General features: G+C 43.7%; 1 long non-coding RNA gene across 1 annotated transcript in view; it reads right to left on the reverse strand.

Annotated features, from left to right (window-relative positions):
• Nucleotides 1-269: 269 nt before the first annotated feature.
• LOC145541463 (uncharacterized) overlaps nt 270-27,397 on the reverse strand; it is a 29,756-nt gene continuing 2,628 nt past the window's right edge. Inside the window, exons 2-3 of the long non-coding RNA XR_014079037.1 lie at nt 7,552-8,536; nt 270-386 (exon numbers count right to left, since the gene is read on the reverse strand). This is a non-coding gene — a long non-coding RNA (uncharacterized LOC145541463). The remainder of the gene's footprint in view (nt 387-7,551; nt 8,537-27,397) is intronic.

A 27,397-nucleotide genomic window follows, 5' to 3' on the forward strand; every position in this document is an offset into this window, starting at 1 on the left:
ACAGTTGAGGAATCTGAAGGTGATGAATTTCAGTAAATGGCCTAAAATCACAAGACGAATGGCTTGTAGAACTGGAATTTGTGTCTTGGGATCTAGCCCAGTACCAGTTCCATTATAAATAAATGGTATTATTCTCAATCCTATTCTCATTTCACAGAGAGGGGGGAAAGGTCATTAATTACAAAAGAAAGTTCAAGAAGTTACTCTATGAGTGGTAGGCATGGAGGTGTGTGGTCTTTAGCTACAAATTTGTTTCAGATCCAAGTGCACAGTGAAAAGTATTTAATGAAGGAGCATACGGCGAACTTGCACTTCACAGTGCCAGCGGTGTGGTCTGAAATGACAAGTTCAAGGTCATTCTGCTGCTGCTGAGAGATTTCTGAGACCTGCAAGGAAGAGGAGGCATGTATTAGGCAAACCTGGATCAAGACATTTGGAATATGTCCAAAATAAAAGGTCCTAAGAGTCAGGGAGGAAGCACTCTTCATCCAAAAGAACTCAATGCCTTGACTGGGGGAGAAAGTGGGAGAATTACCGAGGTTTGGGCAAGTCCTGTTGAAAGAGGTGTTTCTTCTCTTCCCAGACCGCAGCTGGAATCCCTGGCTACAGTACTAACCAGGAGGGTAGTGAGCAGAAAGCTCTGGTCTGCTGGTAGCCGCTCACCCAAGAAGTTCCCTAGAAGGTGATGCTGATTGTAATTAGAGCCTCATCTCTGAGAGGGGGGTTGTCTCAATTCCCAGTCCTGAGCAGGCAGCTGGTGGCGGGAAGCTGCCGCCTGGCACGCTCTCTAGAGAGAGGCTCAGCTGTTCCTGCCGTCCAGAATCATCACTCGGTTTAGTTTCCCAGGATAGGGGTGGAGTGTGTCGGGGGAGGGGGCATAGCAGCGCTTCTCCTTGGGAGAAGCCATTAGATCCCCCACCCCCCAAACACACACACACAGGAGGCTTCTCACAGTGTGTGTCTTCCCCATTGGGGCAGCGGGCTTCAGTTACTCCCTGGTCCCTTGCTGGCTGTTCAATTTCTACGCCAATAGGCTCTGAGGTGACAAGTTCAATTCCCAGTTCTGTCAAACCTGCATTTTCTTCCCTGACCTACTTTTCCCACTCTGCAGTGTTGGAACAATGCCTCGCTCTGTTCCCTCTTTAGACCCATCTTTTGCCTGAGCTGGTGCAGAAACCCGGGCCTTTGCCAGGCTTTTTGCCTTGAATCCTTGACAAGTGTTGATGGGAAAAGAAAAACAAAAAGGAGGAGGAAAAAAAAAATCCTCACTATAAAAGAGTTCTGCTCCCCCACAGACACCCTGAGTCAGGCGGGAGTAAACGCTCCTGTGGGTAAGGGAAGAAAGCTAAGGTCAGGCTCCTCCACTCGTCCCCCTCCCCTTCACCTCTCACCCCCACCCTCAGTTCCCAGGCACAGTGAGAAGCAACTGAGGCCATGCCAAGAACACTCCTGACCCCCTGAGCATCAAAGAAGCGGCTGCCGCGTTTGAAGACTGGCACTGAGGCCCCCTACAAGACGGCTCCCAGCCACCCTCACTCAGCACCTCCTGTGACGGGTTCCCGCAAGGAGCCTGGGGCAGCCGCTCCCAAAGCCCTCCAGCACCAATTGTGGGGCTGGCACCCCCCAAAGTTTTCTCAGGCTTATGGCCACAAGGTGCTATAAAGAGAGTTCTAATGAGGTGGATGAACCTAGAGCTTATTTATACAGAGTGAAGTCAGAAAAAGAAAGACAAATATCATATATTAACACATATATATATGGAATCTAGAAAGATGATACCGATGATTGTGCAGGGCAGCAAAGGAGACACAGATATAAAGAACAGACTTTTGGACTCAGAGGGAGAAGGAGAGGGCTGGGATTATTTGAGAGAATAGTATTGAAACATATACATTACCATATGTAAAATAGATAGCCAATGCGAATTTGATGTACGATGCAGGGAACCCAAGACTGATGCTCTGTGACAATCTGGAGGGGTAGGGTGGGGAGTGAGGAGGAAGGGGGTTCAGGATGGAGGGGACACATGAATACCTATAGCCGATTCATATTGATGTATGGCAAAAAACCATCACAATATTGTAAAGTATTATTCTCCAATTAAAATAAATGAATAAATTTTTTAAAAAAGAGAGAGAGAGTAGTGTAACCCAAGAGCCAGGGAGGCAGCCCAAGTGAAGTTTCTCTGTAAAGCAAATGTGAAAGTGTTAGTTGGTCAGTTGTGTCAGACTCTTTGCGAGCCCACGGACTGTAGCCTGCCAGGCTCCTCTGTCCATAGAATTCTCCAGGCAAAAATACTGGAGTGGGTAGCCATTCCCTTCTCCAAGGGATCTTCCCAACCCACGGATCGAACCCAGGTCTCTTGCATTGCAGGCAGATTCTTTACCATTTGAGCCACAGGAAAAGCCAAAGCAAATGTGAAGATTTGCAGATAAGTGAAGGATAATCTGACATGGGGAAAGGCGAGAGGTAGAGAGCAACAATAAAATCACAGCCATCTTTAGAGACTGAACGTTGTATGGGGGATTGTTCTGTGAATTTAATACACTAAGTGAATTTACATACACTAAGTGTCTGTCTGTCCCAAAATCCTATAAGACAGGTACTATAACACCCTCAATGGTACAGATGGTGAGGTAGAGGGTGGTCCATGGCTAGTCAGTGGTAATGCTGGGACATGGACCCAAAGAATCTGCTCCCGTTACCCCCCAGTCTGGACTCTGCCCCTCTGCCCTGCTAACACCATCCTCTCATCTTGCTTTTCCTGGCTGTCCATTTTACATTGAGGATAACTTGGTCGTGGTGTCCTCTCTAGCACCTCAGCAACCCTCCTGTCCCTCTTTACCTTCCAAGTCTAGGCTGCCCACACAGTCAGTCCTGTTAAGGGAAGTGTGTGGGGAAATCTACTGGTGGATTTGGGGAAGATTTTCCTCTCAGAGAGGAGGACTCTCCACAGGAAAATGGTTTTGCTTGCGTCCTCTTTCCTGCTGGGTCTGCGGCTACATGAGGACACAGAGCCTGGTGCTGTGGCATCTATCTTGCAGCCATGGGGGAATTCACCTCTAACACATGGAGGATGGAGACAAGGGAAGAAAAGTGCCAGGAACTTGAAAATGCCATTGAGCAACTGCACCAGCCCTGAGCTGCCAGCTTTCGGATGTATTGTTTGATTAAAAAAAAACCAAAACTTTAAGCCTTATATTTGTATCTACCAATAGTTAGGGATTCTATTAGTTGCAACTAAAAGCACCTACTATTAGAGGTACCTAGAAGCAGCCCTTCAGAAAGGGTGTGTTGGTCACTGTGCCCCACCCTGACTCACACATCTACTCCCCTCCCCAAGGACACTCCAGGAAAGATAACCTGGCCGCCACTCTGCCTCTTTCCAGGTGGCGCTAGTGGTAAAGAACCCACCTGCTAATGCAGGAGATGTAAGAGATGTGGGTTCAATAGCAGGGTCTGAAAGATCCCCTGGAGGAGGGCATGGCAACCCACTCCAGTATTCTTGCCTGAAGAATCCCATGGATGGAGGATCCTGGCAGGCTACAGTCCATTGAGTCACAAAGAATCAGATAGGACTGAGGTGACCTGGCACACACAGGCATTCTGCCTCATTTCCTGGCCTTTGCCCTCACTACTCCTTTCTGCAGGGAAAAATCTCTCCCCAGAGCTTCACAGGACTACATTGTCCTCTTCACTCAACTTCCTATCCTGTACATTGTGCGTTTCCTATGTAAGTAGGAATTGTTTGTTCAAAATCTCTCTGCACTCGACAGTCTGTCCATCTTACCTAGAACATGGCCTGGCTCATAGCAAGTGTTACCTGGAACGTGGCCCAGCTCATAGAAAGTGTTCAGATACTGGTATGCAATCTCCAGCTAATTCTGCTATGTTCGCTAAGATGTCTCAGTGGGTCCTTCTCCTCTTCCTGCACCTCCTCCTTTCTCTTCTTTTCCTGTTTCCCCTCTTCCTTCTTTCTTCTCTTCCTTCTCTTCCATCAAATCTGACTGATGCCCTTTATGCTTCCTTTGATTGTACAGATGAACTCTCTTCCAAATTAATCTTCCCAAATTTGTAGAATCACTGCCTGTGTTCAAGCAGCTGAAATGTCAATTTGATCATTTCCAGTGAGACTCAGTTTTTAGGGTATCATTGCAAATTGGGATGCTTTGGTGGAATGACAATGTAAGGATGTTTTCAAGCTTCTTATGTTCATCTCACCATATTATTATAGTGGTTTTCAGTCTTTCAGACATTTTAATCTATGCTTAATTATGCTCATTCCCAGAGGCTCCTTAAAAGCAAATGACACAATTTTTTTAATCAAATAAATAATACACATGAGGCCTGCTAAGACTTGATGGAAGCCTGTGTGATCAACTGAAGAGAATGACTGTGATCAGAGGGCCTGAGAAACAGGGGTTTGTAGAGAGTCATCACCTTCCTCTCTGGCATTTCTAGTAGCTCAAGGAAAGTCTTCCAAGGTTGAGAAGATATCATTTTTGCCCACATTGTATGCTAGCCTGTCCTCTCAGCTGGATTGGAATCTGCTAAACCTGATTCTTCTTGGTGATCGTTTTCTATGCAGAAGGTTAAGTGTGGTTCATCTTCCCTCCCTCCAAGATGGCACCACAGAGTGCATCTGGCTGCTTTGAGGAAAGGAGAAAGACCCTCAGTCCCAACTTCTATGACAAAATACCACAGCCTGAGTGGCTTAAACAACAGACACTTATTTATCACAATTCTAGGAGAATCCAAAGACTCTTCCAAGGAGGCCATGGAGTCCAAGATAAAGATACTAGCAGATTTGATGTCTGTTGTGAGTCCTCTTCCTGGTTTTCAGATGGCCTTCTTATTGTGTCCTCATATGGCCTTTCTTTGATGTATACACATGGAGAGAAAGAGATCTCATTTCTGATCCTCATTTTATAAGGATATTAATCCCATCGTGAGGGCCCTACCCTCATGACTTAATCTATCAATAATTATTTCCCAGAGACCTCAACTCCCAAAAACCATCCCACTGGGATGATTCTACATATGAATTTGGGAGGGGCATAAATACTCAGTCCATAGCAGGCTCTTGTGTCACTTTGTGATAATGACAAGAATCAGTATAAGATGAGGTCACTGGGCATCCCTTTCTAGGGCATTCAGGAAACTTTCAGCTTATGATGGGTCTCCATCACATGATTTAGCCTGTCCAGAGCTTAGTCACCCTTCTTCTGTATTATTCCTTCTTAACAGTTTTTAGAAGGGCTATCAGTTTAAAGCGCCTCACCCTTATCTAGCTATGAGGTTGACATGAGGCCCAAGATGGGTGAAGCAGATTCTCTTGGGAATTTACATCTTGAAAAGAATGAGGACATAATTTGAAGACAACTCAAAACACTGGTATTCCCCTAAAGAGACTCTCCACTGCTTCGTGCTACCTAAATTCTCTGAAAGTGAAAGAGGAAATGTGAGCTGCTTCTATCATGCCTGACTCTCTGTGACCCCATGGACTGTAGCCCACCAGGCTCCTCTGTCCATGGAATTCTCTAGGCAAGAATGCTGGAGTGGGTTGCCATTCCCTTCTCCAGGGGATCTCACTAACCCAGGGACTGAACCCAGGTCTCCTTCATTGTAGGCAGATTCTTTACCATCTGAGTCACCAGGGAAGCTCAAATTCTCTGGTTCTAGTATTTTCTGACACTTGGTCTTCAGCTTTGGCTTTTACTAAATGACTACTACATATCCTTCAATTAATTGCTTTTTTCCCTTGTGAGTTGCCAGGTTAATATGTGTAACTTACAATAAAAGGACCCTAAATTATAGACTTTTTAAACAATGAAGCCCAGAGCTCTACACCTGCTCCCACCACTGAGGCCTCTGAATATGTTTACGTTATGTGTTCTCTTCTAACTCTGGTAATCAGTGTGGAAAAGGACCGAATAATTGAAGAAAAAAAAAACCCCAAACCCTGGGTCACTCTCTTTCCAGTTTGCCATGCCATTCTCAAGTAGAGAACAAAAGCAGCAATTCCAGGGGCTAAAGGAAAAAAAAAGAGTCTTGAAAAGAAATCTTATCTGTCTTAAAAGCCATGAATGAAATAAAGGAAACTGTGTTCATCACACCTGACTCACATGATTACTGTGGGTCAGCCATCAATATGTAGATAGAAAGAAAATAATTGGCATAAGCTCCTTGAAATTTCTGCCTCCAGCCTCCCCAAGGAGGCCTTGGGGAGATTCAGATAGCATTTGAACAGCTAGGGCTTCATAATGAGAACTGACGTTCTAGCGTGTACTACAAAAGACACTTTCCTCCTGGAACCCTGAAAAGTCCTTTCATCAGCCAAAAAGTTGCTACTGTAAAAGAAAGGTGGAGGAATAAAATAAATTCTTCATTTATTGTTTCTCTGCCACTGCCCTGCCTCCCTCCTTCTCACTGTCCAAGCCCCCCGGCATTATCTATGCCTACCTCATTAATGCCACTTGCTCATCGCTATGCCAGAAAGCCCAGCTGATTAACAGGAAACCCTGAGCTGAAGGTTGCCTGGGTTTCAAGTTGCTTATACACACAATTCACACTCCATATGTTAGGAGTTCCCTCCTTTCCTCAAGTCACTCCACGAGACTGGCAAGTGGGAAATGGGCTTTGAATTGTCTCTGGCTCCTCACTGACCAGTCAAACCCCAGGGAGCCCATGGAATATTTGATTAGTTGTAAACTCAAAACAACCATCACAAAGAAAGATAAAAGGTTAAAACCACAAGCAAGGCACCCCAGAGTGAAAAGCCTGAAAGATTGGAAAAGGTAAGCTGAAAAAATACTTAGACTTCCCCAGCAGCAGCTAAAGATAAAACGAGGCATGTTTCATGCCCAAGGCAGAAAATTAAAAATTGAACAGATTCCATTCTGAGAGATGTATTGTGAGGTGAGGTCTCTTTCATACCCCACCCCCAGCCAGCCCCTGTCATCCTGTCTGGAGTCCAGTCTTACCTGCCAGCGTGCTGTGTTTTCCTTTGTCCCCTCACTTATAGCTGGGACAAATACCCTGTAACTAACAAGTGTGGTCACCAATGTCATCAACAGACAATATTTTCAAGGCAATAATCATAGAAAATCTTAGGCATCAGATCCTGAGGGCTTTGCGTGTGCACCGGTGGGTATCTCTGCAGACCCCTCTATACAAGTGGCCGAATGCATCCTTAGCACATCTCCTGAATCTAAAGGCTGGAATATGACCAAGGTCATGCCACATTCCTGGCGGCAGTCTGCCTCACTCTGCTGGTCCATATGGAGTATATAGACCTGGGCCCCTTGCCCTGATTTAAGGTATCTCTGAAAATTCTATTCCAGCTCTGAGTACCCTAAAAAAATGGTAGAAAAAAAGCTGTGACTGCATTGCAGTTCAACATTTCCCCCTGTTCGATCCTGTTTTATTCAGTCCCTCAACAATGATATCCTGAGAGTACTCCTCCAATCAACTTATTGCATTAAAAACAGGTTTTGTTTTTTTTTTTCCAAAAGATAATAGATTGAAGGGTCTTGAAATCCAATGCCTTACCCAGTCACTTCAGAAATCCCTTCTGTGATATCTTTAAGAGACAATCAAATGACTTTTTGATGAAATTTCTCAGGACTTCCCTAGTGGTTCAGTGGTTAAAACTCCATACTTCCGCTGCAGGGGGCCAGGGTTAGATCCCTAGCTAGGGAACTTAGACCCCACATACCGTGGGCATGACCAAAATTTAAAAAGAAGAAACTTTTCTGTATTTAGGGTTCCACATTCTCACACAGGAGTTAAGAGGAGGTGGTACCACCTCAGGGGTCGAGCTCTAACATCAGGGTAGCCATAAAACTCAGTAAGATGATGAACTGTGTGCCAGAAAAAAAGAGTACAGCTTCTTGGAAGGGGCACAAGGATGGTATGTAAAGGTTTTAAAAAGTGAGAGTCCAGTAAAATGAGTGTCCAAGAGCTCACAGAAAAAAGCCCATTAAATGGTATGGCATTATTTTCCTTGCAGAGGCAAGCTAATAAAAGAATATAGTGGGCCATCCTGCCAAGAGTGGTATAGAAACAACACAGAGAATTTATGATGAAAGGCCAAGGAAATGGGCAAGAAAAATAGGAGCTAAGGATACAAGGACACTACAGAGAGAACTGTTAAACAAGCACCATGCCCCTGGCTTATCTCCTTTGCACATTGAGCTCCCAGAGGCTTCCAACAGAGCTCAGCATGGTGAAGACTGACACAGAGAGAGCTTGGCTTGTCACATAACTAGCACGGCAGGGAAAAGTAGAAAGAGAGCCTCTGAAACAAGGAGTCAGCTTATTTCTAGTAGTCAATCGGGATGATAATTTTTGTAGTTATTGTTGGCAGACATGATCCTCAAACTTCTTGATGATGACCTAAACTACTCTGGGCAAAGCCAAGATAAAGAATAAGGGAGCTGGTGATGAGCTGGTGGTGCAGGTCTTCTTTTGGTGGGAGAACATCCATACAGGAGTTTCAACTGACACCAGAGAATATATGGATTGTTCAAGTAAACTGCAAAAAAAAGAGGACAGGAGATTTGCATTAAGTGTGTTATGGGTCCAGGATAAGACAATAGGGAGTAATGAGAAACATGGACCTCTCTAAGGCATTACCCAGCAAGAGCATTTTCAAACATTTTTTATGTCTAAACTACTGTGTTTATGGCTGAATCTGATTCCCAGGCTGTGAATTTGCAACCCCCATTCTAAAAGATGAAGACCTTCCCAGATCGTCTCAAGCAATTACCCACTGCTGCCACCGCTCATGCTCCCAACTGAGTTGTTGGTCTCACTGTTGGGTTTATGTTCTATTCCTTGTCAGAGAACAACCTCCCACATACCCCTTTCTGTGTCTTTGCTGCCACTATTCTTATCACTATTTCTATTTAATAGCTACTAAAAGGAAGTCAATGCAACCACCAAAATGGAGCGGAAGAAACTGACCAAGTGGAATTTAAAAAATGAACATTTAGCAGGAAAAGTGAAGTCCTCCAAGACTGTTACAGCTCTTTATATAGACTCAGACCATGGCATCTAAAGATCGCTTCCTCCTTCTGGGGAAAAGGAAGGCATGAATGTCCATGGAATACCTGGACTGTGCCAAGAAAATTCCAAGTACCTTTCCTAAAGGAAATCAGGAGAAATAGGGTGGCGATGGGACTATAATGTACATTTTTCCTGTGGGCCATGTGGACTCTGATTCTCAGGCCTTGTAATCTCAGCTGCCCAGCTTATTTTCCTTAGTTTACAAGTCATTGTGCCTGTGAAAGCAGTTATGCAGGAGCCAAAGAAACAATCCATATATTAAATGTTTGTAACTAATAATAATAATACAGAACAAAAGGAGGAAACTGAAGCTGACACCGAAAACATGGATGAGAAGCTTTCTTCTAGTCTCAAAGCTCCTGAGCAAGGCTTAGTTTGATGCTGTCTGCTGCTCAGTTCTCCGAGGCTGTGATCAAAGAGCTGTCCGGGCACCAAGTGGAGATGGAAGTGGGAAATTCAAATCAAATTCAAAATCAAAGCCAAATGGAGCCATTTCCAATGGGCCTACCCAAACCTCACACTGGAAAAGAAATGGAGGAATTTTTCAGGCAGAAAGACCTTCCAGACTGTTTCATTCATTTTACAGACGAAGGCACTGAGGTCTGCGGTGACATGATGAAACTGGGTTTACGTGCCGATTGTCACTGAGGATTTCGAGCTAGATCATGACTTCCATTTCAGACTTTATCTCCAAATCATTACATAAGCTTGCCTCGTTTCTGAGATTTTTTTATGCCTCAGCCTTTCCCTCATTTGAAAACACCCTTTCAACTCCTAAAACTCTACATTGATTTATTTCACAAATGTGTATTGAGCTCCTAATATGTACCTAGCCCTATTCTAGGTGCTGGAGATGAAGTGGAGAAGGGTCAGTGGAGAACAAGGCAGATAAGCAAGAAATTTATAGTCCAAAAGGAAGATGTTTGGCAGCATTAGTTGGCTAAGAATATCAAACTTATTAACAGCCTTTCATTGAAGTTAATTTTTCCATGGAAGTTAGTTATCTTGTTTCTTCACATAGGAGTTCTTACATAAAAATAATTGAGGCTTTCTTAGAAACTAAATCCAGACTTACGAGTTGTAATATGTACCTATATTATTGTTATCACAGTATTAAAAATAATAATGCTAAAGCAGGTCACTGTCACTGCTTGCACCCACCCCCATGACCTCTGGACACCAGCCTACATTAGAATTAGCAAGACTTGAATCTGTCACTTAGGGGAAGGAGATTGGAGGCAGACTGATTAAAAAGGGAAAAGAAAAGAATAGAAGAGAAAAATTGAGAGAAACAGCCAGGAGGGAGTGAAATAATACTAACTAAAAGACAGAAGTTATAGGTAGAGAATGAAATAGAGAGAGCATGGGTATGGAATGCTGGGACCAGGCTGAGGCCATAGAGGCCCCTAGAACACTAAGTTAAAGTAGTAGCAGTTTAGTCGCTAAGTCATGTCCAACTCTTGTGACCCCACAGACTGTAGCCTGCCAGACTCCTCTGTCCATGGGATTGTCCAGGCAAGAATACTGGAGTGGGTTGCCATTTCCTTCTCCAGGGGATCTTCCCGACCCAGGAATCAAACCCAGGTCTCCTGCATTGTAGACAGATTCTTTATCAACTGATCTCCGAATTGAAGGTCACTCTCAAAGTCTTGCAAGTGTCCAGACATCTTGCTTTCCCTCCCCAGTCCCAGCACTGCTGCCCAGAGCCCCTTAGTAACCTTATCAGTGTCATTGGCACCCTGTACTGGCCCATATATGTGCAATACCATTTTTAGTCTCCCTCTCCAGGATGTAGGGGCAGAAGAACAGCTGGCACTTGAGCTCCTTCTACCTCTTGTCCGACCTCATTCCTGAAGCTGCTTTCTCACACCAGGCCACACCAAACTTTCCCTCTTCCTCATCCAGGGTTGTCGAGCTGTTGAGCTCTTGCTAATTGTGTCATGGTTGTAATTTCTGCATTTCCAATTGGCGTTTAAGCAATTTGAGGACAAATACCATGTTTAATGGACTTCCCTGGTAGCTCAGAAGGTAAAGAATCTGTCTGCAATGAGGGAGACCTGGGTTTGATCCCTGGGTTGGGAAGATCCCCTGGAGAAGGGAATGACGACCCACTCCAGTATTCTTGCCTGGAGAATTCCATGGGCAGAGGAGCCTGGCAGGCTACACCCCATGGGGTTGCAAAGACTCGGACATGATTAAGGAACTAACACTTTCACTTTCACCATGTCTAATAGTCCATGAGGCCAAGGAAAGTGATGGGGGCACAGTAGGTTCTAATAAAGGGACTAAATTAATAATTAATTGGTTGGTTAGTTGTGATGCTGCTGCTCAGTTGTAGATCTAGAAACAGAGATAATGACCTTCAGCTCATAATTCGCAGGCTTCCCAAATCACACCTCATCCCCTAAAGTACAAAGAGTTGCCACTATCATGTCTCCCTTGAGCAGCCATGTTGTCACACACAAAAGGTGTTGTGAGAAGAGAGCTGAGGGTGATACTGAGGAGATTGTCATAGTCCCCAGTGGATGACAATAGAAAAAGACAAGCAGAATATAGAGCATCTCTCTTTGTGGAAAGGATAATGAAACTTGAGAAAATGAAGAAACTATTATCTTTACTTCAGTAAGAGAACACCCAGATTGCCATATACCTCCACTTATGGGGGGGAGGGGAATCCACTGTGCATGCAGGTGAAATTCAAAAGAAGCCAGTTTCCATAGAACATTCCCAATTTCCAAACCAGTTAGAAGACTGTTGAGATGTTAATCCCATCACTACAAAGGAATTATACTCATTGGGTATCTTTATGTATGTGTTTGTGCATTAGTCACTCTTGTCCAACTCTTTGCCACCCCATGAACTGTAGCCTGCCAGGTTCCTCTGTCTATGGGATTTCCAAGGTAAAAATACTGGCGTGGGTAGGCATTCCCTTCTCCAGGGGATCTTCCCAACCCAGGGATCGAACCCAGGTCTCCTGCATTGTAGGCAGATTCTTTACCATCTGATCCATCAAGGAAGCCCTTGGGTATCTTTATGTTCATAAATAATCCTCTAAGTACAAGGAGGAGTCTAACTACTGGATAACACCTGTCTGGGGCATGAGATACCTCCTCTGTCCCTGTAAGCCAGCCTGGTCCATTGGCAGAACAGACACAATCTGGCCTGTTCAAGTGAGTTGTAAACCATTACAGGTATTTAGGACAATCACCCTCAAACACCATTGCATGATCTCAGCATGCTTGGATTTTGATCCTATCTAGGCTCCACTTCTTGGGATAGGAAATGGCAACTCACTCCAGTATTCTTGCCTGGAGAATCCCATGGATAGAGGAGTCTGGCAGGCTATACTCCATGGGGTCACAAAGAGTTGAACATGACTGAGCATGCACGCAGGCACCACTTCTAGAACACTGAATCTACAACCCTTTTTAGGCTATCCTCCTTTTTTTTTCCCCAATGTTTTGGCCATGCCATGAGCCATGTGGGATCTTAGTTCCCTAGCCAGGGATGGAACCCATGGCCCCTGCTTTGGAAGTGCGGAGTCTTAACTGCTGGACCACTAGAGAGTCCCAGGCCATCCTCTTTAGACTCCTCTTTCAACAAAATCTCACTGGTACCTGATCCTCAGCTTTTTCCTCCTCTGGCTTTCCAGGTCTCACATTACTTCCCCTGGCCAACACAGCTCTTGCCCCGTGGAACATGCCATGTTGCTGGCATCCTGAATGAGCCAACCCAAATGGCCCTGTGAATGCAGTGACTCAGATCCTGGAAGCCCATATATAATCCACCTACCAGAAATGGCAGCATTTATCTAGGTCTCGGTTGACTGGAATGAGGCTGGCAGAAACAGCTAGGCAAAACTGCTCCCTCTGCTCCTACCTACTTTGACTCCTTTACATGGGGGTTGTGGGGACCCCAAGGGAATGCAGAATTTCTGAGGTTCAAACATATGGACACATCTACTGGAACAGGAAGGAAGGGAGAAGGGGAGGCAACCTGAGTCAGTTTGCATGGAGGGAATGCAAGGCACCTGAGAAAGGCCCCACCACGAGGGAAAGAGCCTGAAGTGTGAAACAGATCTGGTAGCAGGCCCCAAAATCCAAGGAAAGACATGGTTCTGGCTGAAGCTGGTGGCAGATATCTGAATGCTTCCATTTCAGCTCAGGGGTATATTTTGACGAAAGGGTGAGGGGATGGAGAAAAGCCTTGCACACTTTGATGGAGTTGGTGGTGATGTGAGTACCAGAGGGAATAGGACCTTCTTGCTCACCTGCTAGTAAAGCTTGGGAATCTGTTAGTTATAACAGAGCATCAAATATCCTAGTTCCTTTTTAAGGATGTCAGGAGATGCCTGATCTGCCTGAACCAATCCAAGTACCTTGTCTCTGATCTAGCAATCAGGAACCAGTAACATGGGCACCATCAAGCATCAGCCCCTCCATGGTTACAGACAAGTGATCTCTTCCTGTGCAGAGAAACAGGAAGCAGTTCGTAACCACCACATCCATGCGGGCCCTTCACCCCCTCATGACAGCCACCTCTCCTAGCAGTCATCTCCTGCTCTAGCCAAGGTGCCTAGAAGTCTTTACACCTATATCCAGTATGAGCCTTGACATTTACAATCAAATGCTGTCTTTATTGCTCTCTGTCCACCTCCAGCCAGAGAGGATGACAAGCACAGCCTACCGCGGGGATCTTTTCATGTTTCTAATCATCCCAGACATGCCTCTGGTTTCCTCCCTGGCTCTCCAAACTTACAATCTGTTTCCTTCTGTGGTGAAATTGGGCAAGTCCCCCGGGCTGGGCTGGAGAACCATGAGTCATGAATCTCCGCTGGTTCCCCTACAAGTCCCAAACAGCCCAGTGGGATCCAACTCTGACCCCACAGAGCTCTGCATCCACGACTGGTGCCTTTAGGAATGTGTCTGTGGGAAGCATGAGAAGTTTCAAATACAATGGAACAGAGTTACTGATGTTTTTTTTTCTTTCTGTGCCCGATTACAAGAGAGTCCCAAAGTCTGGTCAACTCCACAGTTAAATAGGCACAGAGAGAGACCTCAGTCCAACTGCTGAGCTGTTTCAATCTGTTTTATATCTGGCTTGCTCAGGGTAGAGAAAGGAACAGGGCTCCCACTGGAGATATCATGTAACCATGGTCTAGAAGTATTTTTTTAATACATGAAATTTAGAAAGAATTTGAATATTCCATGCTGGGGAGATAGATGGTTGAGTGGAATGGCTGGGGACAGGAAACGTTTGGTTCAAGTGATACCAAAGGACATTGAACTAATCTAAAGATTTGTCAAGCTGACCCACTACATCCACTCTTCATCTGCTTGAAATCAGTATGTCCAAGTCAAACACAGGCGTCTGCCTGTGAGTTTGGAGAAAGAACTTAAACCTGACCTGACAGCTGGGAAGGGAGAGGAGAATCGGACAGGGAGTCACATCAGGGGAGCCTTTTCCACTTGGTGAGAGATCTAAAACAAGTTGCGAATCCCCTTTGAGTTAGTTTTTCAATCCTGTGACCCAGTGGCAAGCTTCAGCTCATCTAGGCATCAGGAATAATGTTTAAATACTGAGGACAGCATATGTGTATTTTTGGAAAGATGCAAGAACATATCTGTTAGAACAAGTGCTTTCTCTTTTGGCTTTAGCCTTGACTGGCTCAGGATGCAGACATACTCAGCACAGAAGGCATGGACAAGGCCGAACATGCTGTTTTCCTCACTTTTTAAGGAGTTCCCTTAAGACACATCAAGGTTTTTCCATTCTCAGTCATTTGAGTTCTATTCTCCAAAACAAAGAAGAGCCCATTGATTTAACATTGTGTTTCACCAGATGCCTGCAAGTTGGGAGCTGTCTGGCATTAAAGGACCCCTGATGCTCACCACCTTCTGAGGTGGGTTCCTAGAGGTATTAGCACCTCACTGGGCCCTGCCTGGAGGGCCACATGGAATTAGGGGCTGGTCCGTTGAGCGTGAAGGAAAACCAGGGAGGACTGGGGTCCTGAGGCTCCCACTGGCCACAGAGGAGTCTTCCCAGCTGTGCAGTCTGCGGGGTATCCAGGGGCCAGTTCCGTCCACTCCTGTCACCACCACTGTGTGACCAAGAACAGGCTGGATCTTGTGACATCTGTGCTCACAGACAGATAGGAAGGCACTTCTTGGCCTCATTACAAGCTCTTTATGTGCTTCTCTGGGAAGAGACTTGTAGCCATGAGCAGTGACCACTTTTGTTGTCACCCTCAATGTGATAGAGGGATTGCAAAAATGCCCCCAAGTCCTTTCCCTCTCCCTGTGGTCACACCTTTGCAATGTGATTTTTCATTTCCTCCTGTCGGTAAGTGGGGTTAATTTCTCCTCCCTTGAAATCTGAACTGGCTTTATGATTCACTTTGACCAATAGAATGAGAAGTAAGTGATGATGTGCCAGTTCTAAGCCTCAGCCTGGAGAAGCCTTGAGCACTTCCGCTCTCTCCTGAACTCTGATCACATGAACAAGCTGGGAGTGTGCTGAATGAGAGATGCACAGCCCAGTCCCACTGTGATCCATGCTGACAGTCCAACAACTTCCAGGCTTGCGAGAAAGTAAGACCCATCTGCCGGCTGACCACAGATGCATGAGTGAGCCAAACCAATCTCAACAAAACTTGGCCCTAGTTAGCGAGCTACGCAGCTGACCTATAGACTTTTGAGCCATAGTAACTGCTTGTTGTTTTAAGTCATTATGTTAGGGGGTAATTTCTTATATAGCAACTTGTGCATTTAATCATTTAAGGGAGAAGGCACATGCATGACAGGATGGAGTAACTCTACCCTTCAGGCATTTATATACTCATTTATTCTACAGATATTGGTTGAACTCCTATAGAAATCAGTTATCATTTCAAGTTCTGGGGACACAATGTCCCTGCTCTCTTAAAATTTGCAATCCAATGGGTGAGGACAAACTATAAATAAATGAGCAAATAAGTAAAAATATCAGCTTTGTTGTTGTTGTTGTTCAGTTGCTCAGTCTTGTCCAACTCTTCATGACCCCATGGACTATAGCATGCCAGGCTTCCCTGTCCATCACCGTCTCAGAGCTTTCTCAAACTCTTGTTCATTGAGTTGGTGATGCCATCCAACCATCTCATCCTCTATCATCCCCTTCTCCTCCTGCCTTCCATCTTTCCCAGCATCAGGGTCTTTTCCAATGAGTCAGCTGTTTGCATCAGGTGGCCAAAGTATTGGCATTCAGCATCAGCATCAGTCCTTCCAATATATATTGAGGATTGATTTCCTTTAGGATTGACTGGTTTGATCTCCTTGTAGTACAAGGGACTCTCAAGAGTCTTCTCCAGCACTGCAGTTTGAAAGCATCAGTTGTTCAGTGCTCAGCTTTCTTTGTGGTACAACTCTCACATCCATCCATGACTACTGGAAAAACCATAGCTTTGACTATACAGACCTTTGTTGGCAAAGTAATGTCTCTGCTTTTTAATACTCTGTCTAGAATTGTCATAGGTTTTCTTCCAAGGAGCAAATGTCTTTTAATTTCATGGCTGTAGTTACCATCTGCATTGATTTTGGTGCCCATGAAAATCTCCTTCATCCAGAAAAAAAAAAAAAATATATATATATATATATATATCAGCTAGTTGTAAGCAATACATAGTCCATTTGAAAGGTATACAATAAAGAGTAACTATATGGTTACCTTAGGTTTATGGCCAGGGGAGTCTCCTTGCCAAAACACTTAGACTGAGATCTGAACGTCATTATAGAGTGAGCCGTGTGAAGATGGGGGGAACAACAGTCTATGCAGAGGGAAGAGCAGTTGCAGAATCCTGAGTCTGGAATACAGGTTGTCTAGGGAACAGCGAGAAGACTGTGCATCTAGAACATGGTAGGAAAGGGGAGGTAGTGGGTGTGGGCAAAGAACAGAACATGTAGAACTTTTAAGCCAGGAAAAAGAATTCGGATTTTATACTAAATGTACTAAGCAAGCTATCATCGTTTTTTAACTCAAGAAAGAGTAACATAATCTGATTAATGTTTAAATGAATCCCTCTGGCTGATGGGCATAGACTGGTTATTAAGGGGCAAAGTGGAAGAAGGGAATCAGTTAAGAAGCTCCTGCAATAATTTAGTCTGAGCCAGGGCTATAGTAATGGAGATTAAGAGGAGTATGTTTTAGGGGAAGAAGTGACAGGACTTGGGATGGATTGGATGTGGGAGATAAAGGAAAGAGAAGAATCAAGGGTAACGTCTAGATCTTAGTTCAGCAATTAGATGAGCTGAAATGCAAGAGGTTAGGGGAGGGCAGGCTTGAGGGCTGGCCAACTTGAGCCTGAGATGTCTATTAGGACAGTGAAGAGGCCAAATATGTGAGAGCCATGTGGGCCTGGAGTCCTGAGGAGGTGTCAGCCCTGGAGGAGTGCCTTGAGGCCTGAAGATATTAGATTTGGGTTGCATGACATCACCTGAGGACAGTGATTAAGAGAGACAGGAGCCCAGGACAGAAGTCTGGGACATGCCAACATTCACAGGTTGAGCAATTGAGAAGAAGCCAGCAAAGGATACTGAGAAGGACCAACTAGTAAAGGAAGGGGCTAAGAGGAGGTACCTACAGTATCACCAAAACGTAGAGGGTAGAATGGGCAAAAAGAGGATGTGGTCAGTAGTGTTGAATGCTCCTGCCTCATACGGAGGACTGGAACTTTCCTGCAATCTTGAATGTGGCAAACGTTCAAAGACCTTTTTCCCTTTTCAGGGCAATAACACATCCCAGAACATAAAATGGATTGTAAAATTATTTTCTGGATTCTGTCTCTGCAGGCTTCTGCCGCTCGATTAACTGAGATTATTAATATCAACTACCCCACACCCCTCCTAATCCCTGTTCTCCTACATTCAGCTATACCCCAAACCCCCACAGGCCTGGAAATATGATGGCCCATCAGGTTAGTCGACATAGATTCTCTGGAAACTCTAAGCTTCATGGCAACAGAGATGGCATTTGTCTCGTTTGCACTGTATGCCAGCCCCTAGTCCTGTATCCAACCACAAATAAATTCAAACACTGAGTACATGAAGGAAGGTCAAATCCCACTTGATTTTGCACCATCAGTGCTGCACTTGGCATCACCTGGTAACCGTGCTGCCCCTACCATATCCCTCTGTGGACAGACACAAAGATTTTTTTCATCATCCCCCAAACTGAAGTTTCTTTATCAGGTAGGATGCTGCGGCTGAGCCCAGGACCCCAGCACCACTGCCGACTTCTCCAGTGTGGATTTTTCACTGGCTGGTGGGACTGCTCATCCCCACAGCTGGGTATCCCCAAGTCATACCCTTAACTATGTTTAAGGGGCTCATCTCTCCAGAACCTTGCCTTTAAGATTCTATAAGCATTTATTGTTGTGGAATTTTTCAGCTGCTTTGTATTCAGTTCACACACATGCAAGGTCTGTATGGCTGGATGCTAGACTGAGTCTGTCAGCTTGACCCAAAACGCTGTCTGTGTCTAAAAGTCAAGGTTAGAGTACCTGGTGCTGATATCTGGGAAAGTCCCTTGAAGGGGTATTACTTTTTGCCTCCAACTCTGCCCTGGATTCTTACGTGTGAATTAGGATCAAAGTTTATACTTCTGGTAGTTCATTTCGACCCTCTCTCAAGGAGGGCATTCAGTAATCATTCCAAATGAACCAACAACAACATACCTGCTAATCTCAGTGCAATTCTGATTTCTGTGACAGTCAGATGTTACGAGGCAGAGTGCTGAAAAGTTAACCTCATGTAACCTGGGCAAAAGGGTTTTCACTTTTTCACTTTTAAAATGATTTCACCTTTAATCATGAGAGGTTTTTTCCTTTTTCAACTTTTAAAGGTTTTAGTAATTATTTTGGGCTTAAACCTGTAACGAGGCAGAGTGCTGAAAAGTTAACCTCATGTAACCTGGGCAAAAGGGTTTTCACTTTTTCACTTTTAAAATGATTTCACCTTTAATCATGAGAGGTTTTTTCCTTTTTCAACTTTTAAAGGTTTTAGTAATTATTTTGGGCTTAAACCTGTAACTATTCTGCTACCACCTTCTACTGTAAGGAGCTCATATTTGTTTGCCCTGTGAAAGGAAATTATCAGAGAAGCAAAATCAGATTTTAGCTGAAGTCAAAACATGTATTAAATCTGACGCTTCACAGCTGACTACAAGCCCCTCCACCTCTGACAGGCTTCTCCCGGCTGCGTGCAGACACTTAATAAATGATTTTGATGAAGGTCCCTCTGTCTTAAAAGGAAATTAGATTGTTCTGACACTATCTCCCCATCGCTAAACTGTTGGTTATTATCCAGCAGCCTAAGATCCTCTGGGTGTTTGCAGATTGATTATTTAATGTTTTGCATTCCTCTATGTCCACATTTCCAGGGTCAGCAGACACATCCACAGCTCCCAGTGTAGGTGATGTGTTGTTTGTGCTTTGCTGGTCTGTGGGCATTTCACTGAATACACACCCACACACATACACACACACACACGATTTTTGTTTCAGAATAATTTCCCAAGCTCTTCATTTATTCCCTTATTTGTAAGTTACTGAGCACCAAACATGTATGGACTATCACTGGGCTAATTAATGACCAGGGATACATTGGAATGCAAGACAATGTAGATTCATGTCCTTACAGAACTTAAAATCTGGTGGTTATAATTTCATATCATAGTTAGGATTGTGGATTAAAGAAACAGGTACTATGATGGAGGTTAAATGGGAGAGCATCTGAATAGGGAAAATTTAAGCTGAGATTTAAAGAATTAAAGGGGAATGGATAGCCTTAAAAAGTGCATGAAGAAAAGCTGAACACAAGGGCCATGGGGTGAGAGTTTCATTTGGTTCAGAACCTAATGGAGGACAAAGGGGAGTGAACTTTGGGAAGAAGGTGACAAGAGGGGAACGGGGCAGCCACAGTATCTGTAAGAATACTTAACTGTTACTCACAGGAGCCTTACAGGTGGGATGAATGTACATCCCAGTTTGCCAAGAACAGTCCTCATTTAGACCTTTGCTTCTGTGTAATTATTATAAGGCCTTCTTTGCACAATAAATTATATGGTCACCCTACCCAAAGGCATGTCAAAGAGCTGGGGGATTTTATTACATGTAAGATAGGAAATCATTGAAGGGTATTAAGCATAGGTATGATATGAGTAGATTTATGTTTTCAGATTGCTCCTCTTTTAGTCTGAATGGGGCTGCGTGTGGTTACTATAGTGATCCAGGGTAAAGTAGATGGTCAACAGAGCATCACATTTAGAAAATATCTTATGTCAAGTAACATACAGTCTACCATCTTCTTTCTTTCTTATCAAGCCCCCAGTGGTGCTTCCAACAGATTAGACAGCGTGGTTCTCTGTGGAGACGTCCCTGCCTCTCCGCCCTCTCACCTTTAGGACTGAGCCTCTCATTCCCCCACTGCCAAAAGTGCTAGTGCTAAGTGGTAGAGGTAGGTTCCTCCCCAGGGGTTGCTGAAGGGAGCTGCCTATCTCAAAGATACACCCCCTCCCTGGGGAAGCACACATCTAATTGATCAATACAAAGGCCCCACTCCCTTGCCTCAATTCAGGGTATCTCTGAAGGGCCATTCACAATTCAATTTCTCCTCCACCCCATCCTTCTTCCCTTACACCCCCACAGGTATTGTTCCCCAGAGCTCTCTCCCCAGAGTCACCTGCATGCAAATAACCACTGCAGAGTCTATTGCCTGGGGAATCTGATTTACAATTCCAATGTAAGCATGGCTTTCTGTTAAAATGTGTCATTGGTGTTATAACTTCCCCTCACTTAATGGCAAATGGTGGGGAAACAGTGGAAACAGTGACAGACTTTATTTTGGGGTCTCCAGAATCACTGCAGATGGTCATTGCAGCCATGAAATTAAAAGACGCTTACTCCTTGGAAGAAAACTTATGACAATCCTAGACAGCATATTAAAAAGTAGACATTACTTTGCCGACAAAGGTCCATCTAGTCAAAGCTATGGTTTTCCCAGTAGGATCATCCAGTATGGATGTGAGAATTGACTATAAAGAAAGCTGAGCACCGAAGAAGTGATGCTTTTGGACTGTGATGTTGGAGAAGACTCTTGAGAGTTCCTTGGACTGCAAGGAGATCCAACCAGTGAATCCTCAAGGAAATCAGTCCTGAATATTCATTGGAAGGACTGATGTTGAAACTGAAACTTCAGTACTTTGGCTACCTGATGTGACCAACTGACTCACTGGAAAGGACCCTGATGCTGGGAAAGATTGAAAGCAGGAGGAGAAGGGGATGACAGAGGATGAGATAGTTGGATGGCATCATGGACTCGATGGACATGAGTTCGAGCAAGCTCAGGGAGTTGTTGATGGACAGGGAAACCTGGCGTGCTGCAGTCCATGGGGTCGCAAAGAGTTGGATATGACTGAGCAACTGAACTGAACTGAACTGAGAACTTCCCCTACACTTTTCTGTTGGCTACATAAAGGATCTTTTCCCCATTGTCTCTTATGCCCTTTGTAAATTGAGTCACCTAGTTTGTTTTGACCTGGATAATTTTATCCATAAATGGTTGTATTGGTTCACGACACTGGTTCCCTGTAAGACGGCACACTTCCTGCTTTTCATTGCCTTCCAAGTGGTTATTTCAGATCTTGTGAAATAACAGCTCTCCTTTAAATACCTTGATTACCTGAATTTAGCTTCTTATTTTGGTACTTGAATTATTTCCTTAGAGAATATAAATATGTCATAAATTCCTCTTTTATTTCTTTTATTCACAAGATTATTCCTAGTATTTCTATATAGTAACTTGAAATTTATTGAAATAAGTTACAATGGAATCCCATTCTTTACAGCTTGTTATCACCAAGAATGCACTATATCATGGATTAAATCATGCTCTCCTAAAGCATAACTACAGCCAGCAAAGGATGGATGTGAAGTCATTAAGATATAATAGGAGAGAGAGTTGGTAATCCTTGTGAAGTGACACATCAAGTCTTCATTCCCATACAGGCATATGAGGGATAAATGTGCGTGAAGCTGATGGGGGATGGGGACCCAGAAGCAGAGAATGTTCACACTCTTTGAACACTGGGGCTGGCCTATGCCCCCTGGTGAAGTCTGGTAACTGATTTCCAGTCACTTAGTACGTGAAGTCTCACTGTCCTAACCTCTGCTCATGGTGAAGAGCATGTGGGAGATGAAAAGAATGTCTGTTTACATAGACTTGCATACTTTAATTCTTCCAGTTCAGTCATTCAACAAATACTCCTGAGCACCTACTACTGGTAGCACTATACTAAGCATAGAGCATCTTGGAAAACCATTTGTGTCCTCTCTATCCACCCACCCCTCCACCACCAACTTTCGTGGCTTACATTATGCCTCTCGGTAGTGAATCTCAAAACAGGGTAATAAAAATATTCCACTTTTTTTTTCCTTTTAATAATTTTCCTTTCATTAAAGTTTAAAACTTCTATTTCAAATCGTCTACCCTAAGCATACCTCCTATTGTGGAAATCTTTCATCCTTCAATTACTTTCTCCAGCTATCACAAAGATTAGGTCAAAAAGAGTATCTTCTTTAGTTGACTCAGAACTAAACATTATTCTTGACATTTTTCAATAACTTACTTACACCCTTATTTCTAAAATATTAATTGTACTACATATTTACCATCTCCAGTTTGTGTCATAGTAGAAAATATGTGGAAATCAGTCAGAACTTCAGCTCTGCACTTTATGAATGGTTGTATTAGTATCTTTATTTAGTCTCTCAGAGCCTCAATCTCCCCACCTGTCAAATGGGGACCACACTTAACTTAGAGGACTTTATGAGGATCAAAATGAATCCCAGTGGTAGGCTTGAACCATGCCTGGTATATTTTAACTGCAGGTTCCTCTCACTTTCCTTGCTCAGAAACTCTTCATTTATTCATTTGACAAATACACATTGATGGTTAAATTGTGCAAAGCACTGCCACAGGCCCTAAGGATACAAACTGAATAAGTAGGACAATGTACCTGGTGGTGTGCAGCTTCTTTTCTAGTGGGAGGAGGCAGACAGTGAATGGACAAGAAGAGAGCAGGCAGTGATAAGTGCAAGGATTCAAGTTAATCAGAATGATGTAATAGGAAATAATGGGATATGAATAGGATTTATAGAAAACAATTATTATATATAATAATACATAAACATCCACTGGCTCATCGAAAAAGCAAGAGAGCTCCAGAAAAACATCTATTTCTGCTTTATTGACTATGCCAAAGCCTTTGACTGCATGGATCACAATAAACTGTGGAAAATTCTGAAAGAGATGGGAATACCAGACCACCTGACCTGCCCCTTGAGAAACCTGCATGCAGGTCAGGAAGCAACAGTTAGAACTGGATATGGAACAACAGACTGGTTCCAAATAGGAAAAGGAGTACGTCAAGGCTGTATATTGTCACCCTGCTTATTTAACTTATATGCAGAGTACATCATGAGAAACGCTGGGCTGGAGGAAGCACAAGCTGGAATCAAGATTGCCGGGAGAAATATCAATAACCTCAGATATGTGGATGACACCACCCTTATGGCAGAAAGTGAAGAAGAACTAAAGAGCCTCTTAATGAAAGTGAAAGAGGAGAGTGAAAAAGTTGGCTTAAAGCTCAACATTCTGAAAACTAAGATCATGGTATCTAGTCTCATCACTTCATGGCAAATAGATGGGGAAACAGTGGACACCATGGATGACTTTATTTTTCTGGGCTCCAAAATCACTGCAGATGGTGACTGCAGCCATGAAATTAGAAGACACTTACTCCTTGGAAGGCAAGTTATGACCAACCTAGACAGCATATTAAAAAGCAGAGACATTACTTTGCCAACAAAGGTCCATCTAGTCCAGGCTATGGTTTTTCCAGTAGTCATGTATGGATGGGAGAATTGGACTATAACAGAAGCTGAGCACCGAAGAAGTGATGCTTTTGAACTGTGGTGTTGGAGAAGACTCTTAAGAGTCCCTTGGACTGCAAGGAGATCCAATCAGTCCATCCTAAAGGAGATCAGCCCTGGGTGTTCATTGGAAGGACTGATGTTGAAGCTGAAACTCCAATACTTTGGCCACCTGATGCGAAGAGCTGACTCATTTGAAAAGACCCTGATGCTGGGAAAGATTGAGGGCAGGAGGAGAAGGGGACGACAGAGGATGAGATGGTTGGATGACATCACTGACTCAATGGACATGAGTTTGGGTGAACTCCGGGAGTTGGTGATGGACAGGGAGACCTGGCGTGCTGCAGTTCATGGGTTCACAAACAGTCAGACATGACTCAGCGACTGAACTGAGCTGAACTGAAAACAATAATAATTAAAGTAATCAGAGGGTCTCTCTGGTTAGGTAAAATCTGAGGTGAGACCTAGATGACAAGAAGGAGTTAAGCCACCTGAACATCTGAAAAAAGAGCTTTCTAGAAAGAGGAAATAGCTAGCAGAGCTCTAAGGCAGGAATGAAAGTGGAGGGCTTTGTAAAAGGAGTGGAAAGTGGTGGGCAGACACATATCCATTGTAGGTCATCTAGTCAAAGCAAAGAGTTTGTGTTTGTTTTTTTTTTTCAGTGCCACAAGGAGCTGTGGAGAATTTAAAGTGAAGTGGGGAGTAAGATCTGACCTACCTGACTCTGAACACCTTCAGGAAGGATAGTTGTGGGAGAACAAGAGTAGAGGGAGATAGATTATTTAGAAGGCTATTATACAGTTATCCAAGTGAGAGATGCTGATGGCCTGATCACTATGAGAGCCACAGGGATGGAGAGAAGTAAACAGATGCTGGTGAGATCTTAGACTAAGAGTCAACAGGATTTAGTAAGACAGCTGAAGGAATTACACACTACTAGGTATAAAATAAATAAGTGACAAGGATGTAATGTACGATACAGGGAATGAAGCCAATATTTTATAACAACTTTATATGGAGTATAATCTGTATATAATAAGTCTCCTACATATGAGCTAGTTTTGTTTCAAGAGCATGTTCGTAAGTCCAATTTGTTCCTAAGTCCAACAAAGTTAGTCTAGGTATCCAACTAACACAAAAGTGGAAGTTTTGTTCTCTAGGTTCTTTGAGAACTTTGTTCTCAAAGTTCTCTAGGTATCCAACTAACACTATACTGTAATAGGTTTATAATACTTTTCACACAAATAATACATGAAAAACAAACACAAAAAATTAAAGAAAACATTTTTAATTTTACAGTACAGTACCTTAAAAAGGACAGTAGTACCAGCTACATCACCACTGCTTTTATGCTTGCTTATGGACATCCTTGGCTTGAAATAAAGATATAATACTACTGTACTATGTACAGTACTGTACAGTAAAGTACACAAAAGCACAACCACTTGTATATGCACACATATGACAAAGTATGCCAGACACATGAACTAACTTATGTGATTGGACATGCAAAAACACATTCACATCTTTGAAAGTTCACAACTTAAAGGTTTGTATGTAGGGGACTTACTGCAATTCACCATAAAAATCACTTTGTTGTACACCTGAAACTAACATAACATTTTAAGTCAACTATACTTCTTTAAAAAAGAAGAATCAACAGGACTTGAAGCTGTATTGAATACAGGTGGACATGAGGGAAAAGCAAAGCATTCCAGAGAGAATTCCAGAGATTTAACTTGAACCACAGAGGTGTCATTTACTGAGAAAAACGCAGGAAGGAACATACCTACGGGAGGAAATCAAGACTTCAATTCTAGTTATTTAAAGTTTGAGATGCCCATTAAACATCCAAGTGAGTATGACTAGAAGGCAACATATAATTAAATTTATGAGCATGGATTTCAAGGGAGGGATCAAGGCTGAAGACATGGAGATAAATTTGAGAGACATTAGTCTAAGGATGGTATTTAAAGCCATGGAACTGGATGAGATTCCCAGAAGAGGGGATGCAGATGGAGAAGAAAGAGGGTAAAAGTGCAGGGCCCAGGGCAAACAAGCAGAGGACTCTAAGGAGAGGAAAAGCCAAGATAGAAAAAACAAGAGAGTATAAAGTTACAAAAGCCCAGAGAGTGTTAAGCAATGAGGGTATGATTCGCAATTTTTATAGCCACTGGGCTTGCTTCACAAATACCCCATTAATAAGCCCAACCACCAATCTGTCAACCCCAAGAACCATTTCAGTGCTCACTTCTCAAATATCTCAGTGTTATGGGCTGAATTGTGTCAACACATTAAGTTACGTTGCAGCCTAACCCCAAGCACCTCAGAATATGACCTAAATTGGATATAAGATCTTTACAGAGATAATCGAGTGAAAATGAGACCATTAAGGTGGATCCTAAGACAACCACTGTCCTTACAAAAAGAGAGCACAGAGACACACTCAGGGAGAAGCCCATGAGAAAATGAAGGCAGAGATCAGGTGATGGAGCAGAAGCCTCATGGCCAGCAAGTCACCAGAAGCTGGAAGAGAGGCCTAAACCAAATTCTCCTTCATTCTCCTTCACAGCCCTCACAGCCTTCAAAACAAACCATCTTAATTTCAGACTTTTTGTCTCCAGAACTCTGGGACAATAAATTTCTGTTAAGCCACCCAGTTTGGGGTACTTTTGATAGATGGTCCTAGACAACTAATATCATCATTATGTCAGACGGGCAACCATAGGTCTGCAATAGTCTTGTAGCTGAGGTCTCCTTTCCCCACCAGCAAGGAACAAATCAGTCTCTGGAGCAGTGTTGACCACTGGGGAACACATCCATGGCCTTTGTTCTCGGTGTTTGAAAATGAAACTTTGCTGCCAGCACTTATAAAAACTCTGGGAACAAAATCAGCCACCCATGATGAGTGCTGTCAGTGGGCTGATGGTGCAGGAATCCAACTTTTGCCAAGAAGTAACCGACCCAGGGATTGAACCCAGGTCTCTTGCATTGTAGGCAGATGCTTTACCATCTGAGCTACCAGGAAAGTCCAAAGGAGAGAAGGGTGCAATCTTCAGGGCATAAATGAAATAATATGACGGAATGAAACAAAAAGTGAACATGTTTATCCAGTATAGGACAGCAAAGAGTTGTTGTTTAGTCTCTAAGTTGTGTCTGACTCTTTCTCGACCCACAGACTGTAGCGCATCAGGCTCCTCTGTCCATGGGATTTCCCAGGCAAGAATACTGGAGTGGGTTGCTATTTCCATCTCCAGGGGATCTTCCCAGCCAAGGGATCAAACCCTGTATCCTGCATTGGCAGGCAGATTCTTTACCGCTGAGCCACCTGGGAAGTCCCAGACTAGGGAGGAGAGCATTTCATAA

Source organism: Giraffa tippelskirchi, chromosome 3, assembly GCF_054371585.1.
Source record: "Giraffa tippelskirchi isolate mGirTip1 chromosome 3, T2T-mGirTip1v1.2.pri, whole genome shotgun sequence".
In the NCBI taxonomy this organism is placed as follows: Eukaryota; Metazoa; Chordata; class Mammalia; order Artiodactyla; family Giraffidae; genus Giraffa; species Giraffa tippelskirchi.